General features: G+C 39.9%; 1 pseudogene; it reads left to right on the plus strand.

Moving 5' to 3' along the window:
- The first annotated feature begins 6,410 nt into the window (after window positions 1-6,410).
- LOC138150593 (coiled-coil-helix-coiled-coil-helix domain-containing protein 2 pseudogene) lies at window positions 6,411-6,934 on the plus strand (annotated as a pseudogene).
- Window positions 6,935-10,478: the final 3,544 nt, after the last annotated feature.

The following is a 10,478-nucleotide window of genomic DNA, read 5'->3' on the forward strand; positions in this document are numbered from 1 at the left end:
TTGTTTAAAAAAAGGAAATCCTTCACACACTACCACCCCAACTCTGACCATAAATTCCCTTGTTCCTCCTAACTCCCAGCCCTAATTACGTCTCTGATGTTCAGTCCTTTTAACTGTGTCCAACATTTCGTGACCCCGTGGACCTCTGACTATGAGGTTTTCTTGGCAAAGACACTGGAGTGGCTTGTCATTTCCTTCTCCAGTGGCAAACAGAGGTTAAGTGACTTGCCTAAGATAACATAGCTAACGTAACATAACTTTATCCACAGCACCACCTATCTATCAATTATGTTTTAACTCATCTTCACTTCTGTATTCATAATACTATTCTCTTGTCCCCAAAAGTACACTAACCTCTACTAACAGCACCTACTTCCCTGCCTCTTTCTCAGTCTGCCATATCACCAACTTCTGATGCAAGACACTCACACACTCCTCCCCCTTCACAAATCAGCAAAGGGTAGAGGTCACTGCAACTTCATTGCTTGGCTAACTGCATTCAGAAGCAAACACAGATTAATTTTAAACTTTTATCAGAAAATGATTTTAAGTTACCTGAGAAACTGCTAATAATATCAAATGTTTGTATAGTGCATTTGTATTTTATCATTCCAAAGCTGGACTTTTCCATATTAAAAAATATGCTATTTTGCTGATTATTGAGCTCCATAATACGAATGTTTTCATTTAGTATTATGTATAAAAATAGCAATGGTCTGAGCTGTAGTTACTGCTTGTTCATTACATTTCCAATGCAATCTTGAAATCTTTGCCAAATGACTTTTTCAAAACTTTCTTCTCTTTCATTTTAATGAAGTGTCATCCAACTGAGAAAGAGCACAATATGTCATATGATATTTTCTGCATCTTCGTAAGTATTGAACTCTATATCTTGCCTATAAAGAATCTCTGCTTTAGGGTTATGAGAGTTTCTTCATATATGCTGACTCTATCTCATGGTTTATATTTATATACAAACAGTTGTATGTTAGACATAATCGGGACACTATTCAGTAACACCAGAACACCACCTCGGGAAGGGGAGATATTCTGCCCTATTTCTTTGGCTGAGGGAACTCTCTCTGAGGAATTCCCTTTGTGGATAACAGAACTTCAAGTCCTCTGCCCAAAGTGTAGGCATTATTTTGGGGCACTGAGAAGTTAAATTTCTTACCCAGGGTCACATATGGTAAGAGGTGGGCTTTGAATCCAGGTCTTTCTCACTATGAGACTAGCCCTCTATCCATTATACCATACTGCTTCAACAACATCTTAAAACTTTTTAAAGCTCTCTCATGCAGATGTCTTATCGTTACTTAAAACAACTTTCTAAGATAACTAGATCATTTTACACATATGGAAAGTGAGTCATAGAGAGTTTAAGTGACATATAAATTCACATAATTAATTGAGTAGCTGCTAGAAAGACAATTCAAGTATTCTGACTCTCAGCATACTGTAAAAGCAAATACTCATAGGTACGAACAATCATGAACAAGGAAAAACAGGGCTACATTTAATACAAATTTGTGAAAACCATGAGAACAGAAGAATAAACACAAGGGCAGTCTATGAATTTTCTACTTGTCTTTGTCTATTATAAATATCAGGTATGGTTTATACATAGATTAAAACAATAGCATACCCTCTAAATGGATCCTGAAAGCTGGGATGGTCCTAGGCACCCAGCATGGGGTTATATCAGCACTGGGGAAGTAGGAACAGTTTCTCAGAAGGCAAACATATATGGCCCCAGTTTACATGGACACATATGAAACTTACCATAGCAGGATGATTAGAGACTGATTATTTGCTGTATAAGAGGATTCGCCTCAGGGTTCCTTTTTATAGTAATCTCCCTTAGTGAATTTAAAAATATGACTTGATGTATAAAAAGCACATTAATTATGCCAACTTCTTAAGAAGGCATTTCCAGGGCCTAGCACAGTAACTTCAACATTGTAGGTGCCTCAATAAATATTTTTGAATGAATCTTGGCATAAAATTGGCTATCTGTGTAGTAGCAGTTTTGTTCGGCTGGAAAGTCAAAACTACTTATTCAAGATTGGTTCCCAAAGGACAATTAAGAGAGAGGAAGAAGGAGTACAATGAGTAGTGAATGTCAACTTGGAAATACTCCAGATAACTGAATTTATAAGTAAACATTACGGTACCTTGAGCCAACTCATTCGAAATGGAATGATGTATGCTATTCTCTCTCTCCTTCTTAATTACTGTTTTTGGAACAGGTGTAGTAGAACTTGAGCTTGTCTATAGATCCTATCTTGGAGAATGCTGAAACAAACAAAAAAGTAATATTGTTACATTGTCATCTCCCATATATCTAAAGAAAAATTTTCCCTTCATCTTGATAATCATAGATGGTTATATGGCTGAAATTCATGGTATACTATGATCCCCAAAGAATCATAACTGTAGGTGACCTAAAGGTCAACTGAGAGATATATGAGAATTCTAAGTAGATCACAACATATTACCAGCAATGCCTTGGCCACATATGATGTGAAATCCAGAATAACTCCCATAAAGGAAATGGGTTCATTATGTCATAAGAATGAGGGACAAAAAATAGAGTAGCAATGCTACACAGATATCTGTATAACCTTGAAACACCCAGAGAAAAACCTCCAGAATGGAATGCAGAACCCCCATACAGGATTTTTGGGCAGAGATGTGAGTGCTGCATAATATCATGGTGAATACAAGCCATGATTCGCACTATTAAAGTACTGATTTCCATTTTCTGGACATGTACCCACGCAATAGGCCATGGGAAGTATATGTGATATGACCCACTTTTCTACAACGTCTCCCTAAAGACATGACTCACAAGTGTGATTCAAATTCAAGACAGTTTGACTATAAAGATATCTAGCTATAACTAAAGAGACAAAAAATGGATTCTACCAATTATGCTCTTGAAAAGGTATATTATGGGGTGGTAGAGCTAAGATGTTGGCATAGAAGCAGAAAAATTCCATAAGTTCCCCCCACAACCACCTCAAATACCTATAAAATATGACTCAAAACAAATTTTAGATCTACAGAAACCATAAAGTGACAGAGAGAAACAAATGTCCCACTGAAGGCAGCCTAGCAGGCCTATAGAAAGGGTGCATCACAGTGTACTAGGAGCCAAACGCAGCCCCATGTGAGCCCTGCAGTATTAGCCTGACGGTGGCCCTGACCAATGGCTGCCAGAGCAGACCTTGGGAGAATGAATCACCAGTAGCTTTGGTGATTTCCAGACTTATCAACCCATAAATGCCAAAGAGCAAGTAAAAGGTGAGTGTGGAACTCTGTTGGAACGGGGTGGGCGGAGCAAAAGAGTGTGGTTCAGCCCCTGTCTCTGGGGTGAGAAGCAGCGGAGACATGGTGGCTCACTGCCAAGTGGCTGCTTCCAGAGCTCCTGGCCTGTTGATGGTAGGGGGACCAAGTGGCCATTCAGAGGGTAATGGGTCTTGCTTTAACCTGCTTGTATCTGGATAAAAATCTTGGGTGGAGGTCCTGGGGTGTGTGGCCAGTGGGCCAGAGCTTGTGGGGGCTGCAGAGAGGGCACCCAACTAATAGCTTCAGCAGCTGAGAAAACCATAGTGATTTGGAACAAAGCTCCCCTCTCTGGAAGCAGAGTTCTACCATGGAAAAGAGCTCAAAAGTCAAGTAATTGACTGGCAACATGAGCAAGCAGAGGAAGCAAAGCAAGCACAGCAATCAAACCTTAGATTCATTTTTGGGGGACAAAAAGGAACAAAGCATGGAATGGGAGGAAGACAACAAAGTCAGAACTCCTGGGTCAAAAGTTTACAAGAAAATAAGAACTAGTTACAGGCCATGGAGAAGCTCAAGAAGGATTTTGAAAATCAAGAGAAGGGGAAGAAAAATTGGGAAGAAAACTGAGAATGATAGAAGAAAATCATGAAAAGCAAGTCAATAACCTGACTGAAGAAAATAACACCTTAAAAAATAGACCAACTCAAATGGCAAAAGAGGCCCAAAAAGGCAATGAGGACAGGAATGCCTTAAAAAGTCAAATTTACCAGATGGAAAAGGAATTTCAAAAGCTCACTGAAGAGAATTATTCCTTCAGAATTAGGTTGGAGCAAATGGAAGCTAATGACTTTATGAGAAATCAAGATACTATAAAACAGATCCAAAGAAATGAAAAAAAATAGAAGGCAATGTGAAATATCTCACTGGGAAAACCACTGACCTGGAAAATAGGTCCAGTAGAGATAATTTAAAAATTATTGGACTACTTGAAAGCCATGATCAAAAAAGAACCTAGAAATCATGCTTCAAGAAATTCTAAAGGAAAATTGCCCTGATATTTTAGAAGTAGAGGGCAAAATAGACATTGAAAGCATTCACTGATCACCTCTTGAAAAAGATCCCAAAAAGAAAACTCCTAGGAATATCATAGCCAAATTCCAGAGTTCCCAGGTCAAGGAAAAAATATTACAAGCAGTCAGGCAAAAAAAACAATTTGAATATTGTGGAAACATAATCAGGATAACACAATATCTAGCAGCTTCTACATTTAGGAATTGAAGGGCTTGGAATATGATATTCTGGAGGTCAAAGGAGCTAGGATTAAAACCAAGAATCACCTACCCAGCAAAACTTATATAATGAAATATGGTCATTCAATGAAATACAGCACTTTCAAGCATTCTTGATGAAAAAACCAGAGTTTAATAGAAAATTTGATATTCAAATACAAGAAGCAAGAGAAGTATGAGAAGGTAAACAGGGAAAAGAAATCATAAAGCACTAATCAAAGTTGAACTATTTACATGCCTACATGGAGAAATGATAATTGTAACTTATGAAGCTTTTCTCAGTATGAGGATAATTGAAGGGAACATAAATATATGTATATATATATATGTATACATACATATATGTTTACATGGGAGGGTATATGTGCATATGAAGACATAAGTGAATGTGTGTATATATGTATACATGTATACATAGACAGAGGGCACAGGATCAATTGAATAGGAAGGGATGATATATAAAAAATAAAATTAAGAGGTGAGAGGAATATAATGAGAGGAGATTGGGGAGAGACAAATGGGGTAAACTATCTAATATAGAATAGGCAAGGGAAAACTGTTACAATGGAGGGGAAGAAAAGGAAGGCAAAAGGGAATGGGTCAACCTTACTCTCACTGAATTTGGCTTAAGGAGCTAATAATATACACACTCAATTGGGTATCTTACCCTACAGGAAAGTAGGGGGGAAGGGGATAAGAGGAAGGGATGATAGAAGGGAGGGCATATTGAGGGGGAGGATAGTTAGAAGTACACACTTTTGTAAAGGGCCAGGGTCAAAGTAGAAAATAGAATAAGTGGGGGGTGGGATAGGATGGAGGGAAATATATTTAGTCTTTCACAATATATCTACTATGGAAAGGTTTTTTGTAACTACATATGTACAACCTATATTGAATTGCTTATCTTCCCAGTAAGGGTAGGTGATGAGGGAAAGAGGGCAATAATCTGGAATTCAAAGTTTTAAAATCCAATGTTTAAAAAATATTATTATTATTTACATGCAACTGGGAAATAAGATATACAGGTACTGGCGTATGGAGATCCATCTTGCCCTACTGGAAAGTCGGAGGGGGAATGGGGAAGAATATAGGAGAGAACAGATTGGGGAAGAGGGTATTCAGTGGGATCGCTATTTTGGGGTGGTGTGTAGTAGAAAATTTGTAACTCAAAATCTTGTGGAAATTAATGTGGTAAACAAAAAAAAATGAAAGTATGCTTCAGTCTGCAACAAAAGGTATTGTATAGTACATGGCATGGTACTTGGGTCAATCTCACATACTCAGGTCTGCCTATCATTTCCTCTAAACCAAATAGCAAATATCTGCTAGAAGATTGATACACATTATATCTAACAGTTAGTTACCTGAGTTGTCCTATTGAAGATGTTACACCCTTCTAAAGCCATGGTCCAGTCATGACTTCCAGCTAAATAATGTGTCTGACTGAATTTGCCTCCTTACATTAGGATCTCTAGATACCCTTAACTACTCTCCATACTTGGTGAATTCATCTGTATATGTCTGATATATCTGGGTCCTTTCTTGTATTTTCTAGGCATCTCTACTGCTGTTCCTCTTCCTATTTTTTTGGTTGCTACTCTCCTATGGCATCAAGTTTGGTAGATATATGCAGTTTCTCTGTCTCTCTCTCTCTCCCTCACTCCCTACCCCCATCCTTCTCTCTCTGCATTTCTCTCCCTTCCTACCTGCCTCCCTCTATTTAATTTAAAGCTCTTTTGAACAGGTTTGTCTTGGTGTTAGAAACGTGCACCAAACTAGCCATGTAACCTTGGGCAAGTTACTTAACCCCAATTGCCCTCTAAAAAGGCAAAAAAAAAAGACTTCTCCCCAGGACGTCTACTGCTTGGAGTTGAGTATGCCGCGCGGAAGCAGGGGCTGGACCTCCTGGGTGGCCCCTCTGGCCAGTCGGGCATTCCCAATGAGAGCTGTACCACCACCAGCAGCAGTACCACCATCTGTAGTTGCCCCTCCTGCTGCCCCTAAGCAGCCGGGTTTAATGGCCCAAATGGCTACCACCGCAGCCGGGGTGGCAGTGGGTTCAGCTGTAAGCCACACCATTGGTCATGCCATTACAAGTGGCTTTGGTGGTAGGAGCAGTACTGAGCCTGCAAGGCCTGATATCACCTACCAGGAACCTCAGGGAGCACAGCCAGCCTACCAGCAGCAGCAGCAGCAATTTGGTCCCTGCCACTACGACATGAAGCAGTTCTTAGAGTTTGCCCAGAACCAGGGTGACCTCAAACTGTGTGAGGGCTTTAGCGAGGTGCTGAAGCAGTGCAGGTTTGCAAATGGATTAGCCTAATTGAGACCTTCAAAAGGAAGAAATGGAAAAATCAACTCTGACGACCAATCTAATTTAGCATAATGCATAATTAGTAGTGAAATGATAATGAAAACTGAGACCACCAGTACTTTGGTTTTTTTTTGTCTATTTGTCACTAATATCTTTATTTCAGAACAACCTTTGAGGAGGGGAAAGCTGTTCCCCACTGTGGAGATAATATGGGATAATATAAAATGTTGGGATGAGGCAGATGCTTTGTATGGTCTCTCATCAAAATGAATGCTTGTGATGTAAACTCTTAAAATAAAGTTTATTTCCTCCTGGAAAAAAAATAAAAAGGCAAAAACAAGAAAAGTGCCCCAAATAAGAATAGCTTGTGTTGTTGCACAACTTGTTCTAGGACTTATAAAGCTAGAGTATGGAGCTAGGAAAAAAAAAACTCCCACATTTGATTAAGGAGCCAGCTTTGTACTGTTTGAGAAAAATCCCTGAGCTACTAAAGTCCCCAGTTTCCCTGTTGACAACATTGTAAAATCATTGGGATGGAAAGAAATATAGCCCGGTGGTGTGGAACCTGTGGCCTTGAGGTCAAATGTGGCTTTCTAGGTCCTAGAGTGTGGTCTGTTGACTGAGTCCAAGTTTTACAGAACAAATCCTTTTATTAAGGGATTTGTTATTTTTATTGTTATTTATTAAGGGATAATTTGGATTCAGAGGGCCATACTTGAGGACCTAAAGGGCCACATGAGGCCTCAAAGCTACAGGTTATAATCTATCCCCTGAATTTCCAGGTAGTCTTGCTCTTTAAGTAGCACAAGCAAGCAAGAATGTAGCCTGGTTCTGTGTAAGCATAGTACCATTGTTGCCTTTGGGCATTTACACAGTGCTTTTCATGACCCCAAGCTTCCCCTTGAAATAATAACACTATTATTCACAACAATATACTTCTGGTGATTCAGCATAGCTGAGAAACATAGGATCCCAGAGTTTCTAAAGAATAGATATCATGGATCATCCAAGGGACATTACCAGGGTTATTTTAAGTGTGAAAAAGCTGTAGCATCATGACCAGTAAAGAATTGCACACCAAAGTGGATAAAGGTAGAAGAAAATAAAGAAGCAAATAATAAATGCAGACTCTGCCCGGTACCTGCTGAGGACTTTATAACCAAATATTATCTCATTTGACTCTCATAACAACCCTGCAAGGCAGGCACTATTACTATTCCAATTTTACAAATGAAAAAAAGAAAAAATAAGAGACTTGGCCAGGGCCACACAGCTAGGCAGTATCTGAGGCTGCTTTTGGATCCAGGTCTTCCTGTCTCCAGGCTCAGCACTCTCCCCTCTATATAATGTACTTAAGTGTATTAAAGAAATGTAGAAGGTGAGATAGGTTTCTGCCCAAGTGAGAGTGAGGGTAAGAGACAGCCAACCCATAGATGACACTTGTAGCCACATGAAGCCAAGAGATGTAGAACACCCGCTGTATATTGAGGGAAAATCACTCCTCCCCAAAAGAGTTCTAGGAAGAGGTGGAGAAGAGTTTGGCAGTATGATGTGTGGATAGATGGAGGGAGCAGCCACACCCAGAAGATCAAAGAGCCATCAAAGTGCTGAAGCAGAATGGCTTTGGCATAAAATATTCAGAATGCCAACACGGCATACTTCTGCAGAGGGATGTGGGACTTCTCCAGGCTTAAGTCCTTAATGTGAATTACAATCTGGACAAAGGACTTGGGACTCCTCTCCTCTTTTCTTTCATTGGCCCCTATGATTAACCCAGTGACTTCCCTGATGCTTCTAAGAAGGTTTTCTCTCCTCTCCAGGCCATTGTGGAACAGGATAAAACATAACTGTCCCCCTATCCTGACCAAGAATAACAAAAAGTCAGGAGAGAGTGAACTTTTATTATCTTTGGATAATTTAAGAGAAGTATCATGAATATATTATGGTTGCAGAAAAAAAAATTATCTTGTCATTATACACTGAGATGGCAAAATGTATTAGTTGTTTTTGGTAGTTGCTCTTCTTTGTTAAATGCTATTAGATGATAAGCTCTTTGAGGTTACCTACCCAGCCTAGCTCTGGGCTCCACAGGCACTTGATAAATACCTGTTTGTGTTTCTAGCAAACGGCCCGAATTCTGTTGGCCTTTTCCAGGACTATCATGTTTATGGGGCTGGGGGACCGGAAAAGACTCTCTATATAGTAGCTTTGTAATAACCTGTAACAAATAAAGGACTCTCTTCCTTCTAAACACATCTTTACATGTTTAAATAAAACTCTGATTTCTATTTCAATGCACATGCGTGCATTAAACACCTGCAATCTCACTCTGAAGTCATTCATCTCCTGTTTCCTAACAAGCTACTTAGGAACATTTTGGGAAATGGTATTTAAACTCTCTACCTTACTCTCTTTTTATCTTGCCACCTTTGCTTCTCACGATTCACAGCTCTCAGCCAGGGAAGGGCAAGCTGGTGAAGCCTATATTTCCTGATTCTGACTCATTTGTACATGATTTTTCCACATGACCCATATTTACAATGACACGGATCAACTGGTTTCATATAAAATGGGTCTCTGCTATGTGCTCCTTCCCAGGCCTAGCTCATACTGTGCCTCATTTAAAGGAGGTAGTTTAGGACTCCCTATCAGCCCCTAGAAAGAATACAAGGGCCAAGTGCAAAAAACAAAAGGCAAAAGGGTTGCCAAAGGAAGATGTGGTTACAGATTTGGGGCAGCAGAATGGGGGTTTAAGAGACAGGTGTTTTGTTTGAGACTTGAGGGACTGCCCAAGAGGGCTTTCATGGGTATGGCAACTTGGAGAAATGTTTTAAACCAATCACCATGGTCCCTCATTCCCCTGAAGCTTTCTTTCTTTTTTTTTGGCATCACAATCAGGGTTAAGTGACTTGCACAGGGTCACACAGTTAGTGAGTGTCAAGTGTCTGTGACCAAATCTGAACTCAGTCCTCCTGACTCCAGGGAAGGTGCTCTATCCACTGAGGCTTCCTCTATTTGATCAAATAAACTCAGCCTGTAACCTAGGTTACAGTAGCATTACAAGAATCCTGCCTCTATTTCCTCAGTAGAACTTTTCTGTCCTATCTTTCTCCCTCTAAGAGCCAGCTTCTCTGTAAATCCTAAAGTAAACTAATTTCAGGCATTAACTGTGGCTCATGTGCTGATGGGACTGGTCTATATGAGATCCAGGTTATCCTTCCCCTTCTGGTTGATTTATTCAACTTTTCAATGATGTGGTGGAGTTAGTACAATATAATCCACGAATTCAACAGTCCTGTTTGAGATGCTGTCTAACAAGAGAGGAATCAAAATGGCTTGTGGTCCTTTCAGGTCACTTATGTATGTGGGGAGAGAAGTATCATAGGTCCTGGGAAAATATTATGAGATACACTCAGCATGATTTGAGGAACTACAGGCTCCCTGCATCCTGGGCCATCTCCAGTCATCCTGATCTATATCTTGCCACTGGATCAAGATGGCTCCAGAGGAGAAAGCAAGCCCGATGATTATGCACAGCACCCTCTCACTTAAATCCAGTTCACTTTGCATGACATCACTTCACT

Source organism: Petaurus breviceps, unplaced genomic scaffold (assembly GCF_028583685.1).
Source record: "Petaurus breviceps papuanus isolate PSGF00001 unplaced genomic scaffold, PetGlider_PUasm1.0 90881, whole genome shotgun sequence".
In the NCBI taxonomy this organism is placed as follows: Eukaryota; Metazoa; Chordata; class Mammalia; order Diprotodontia; family Petauridae; genus Petaurus; species Petaurus breviceps.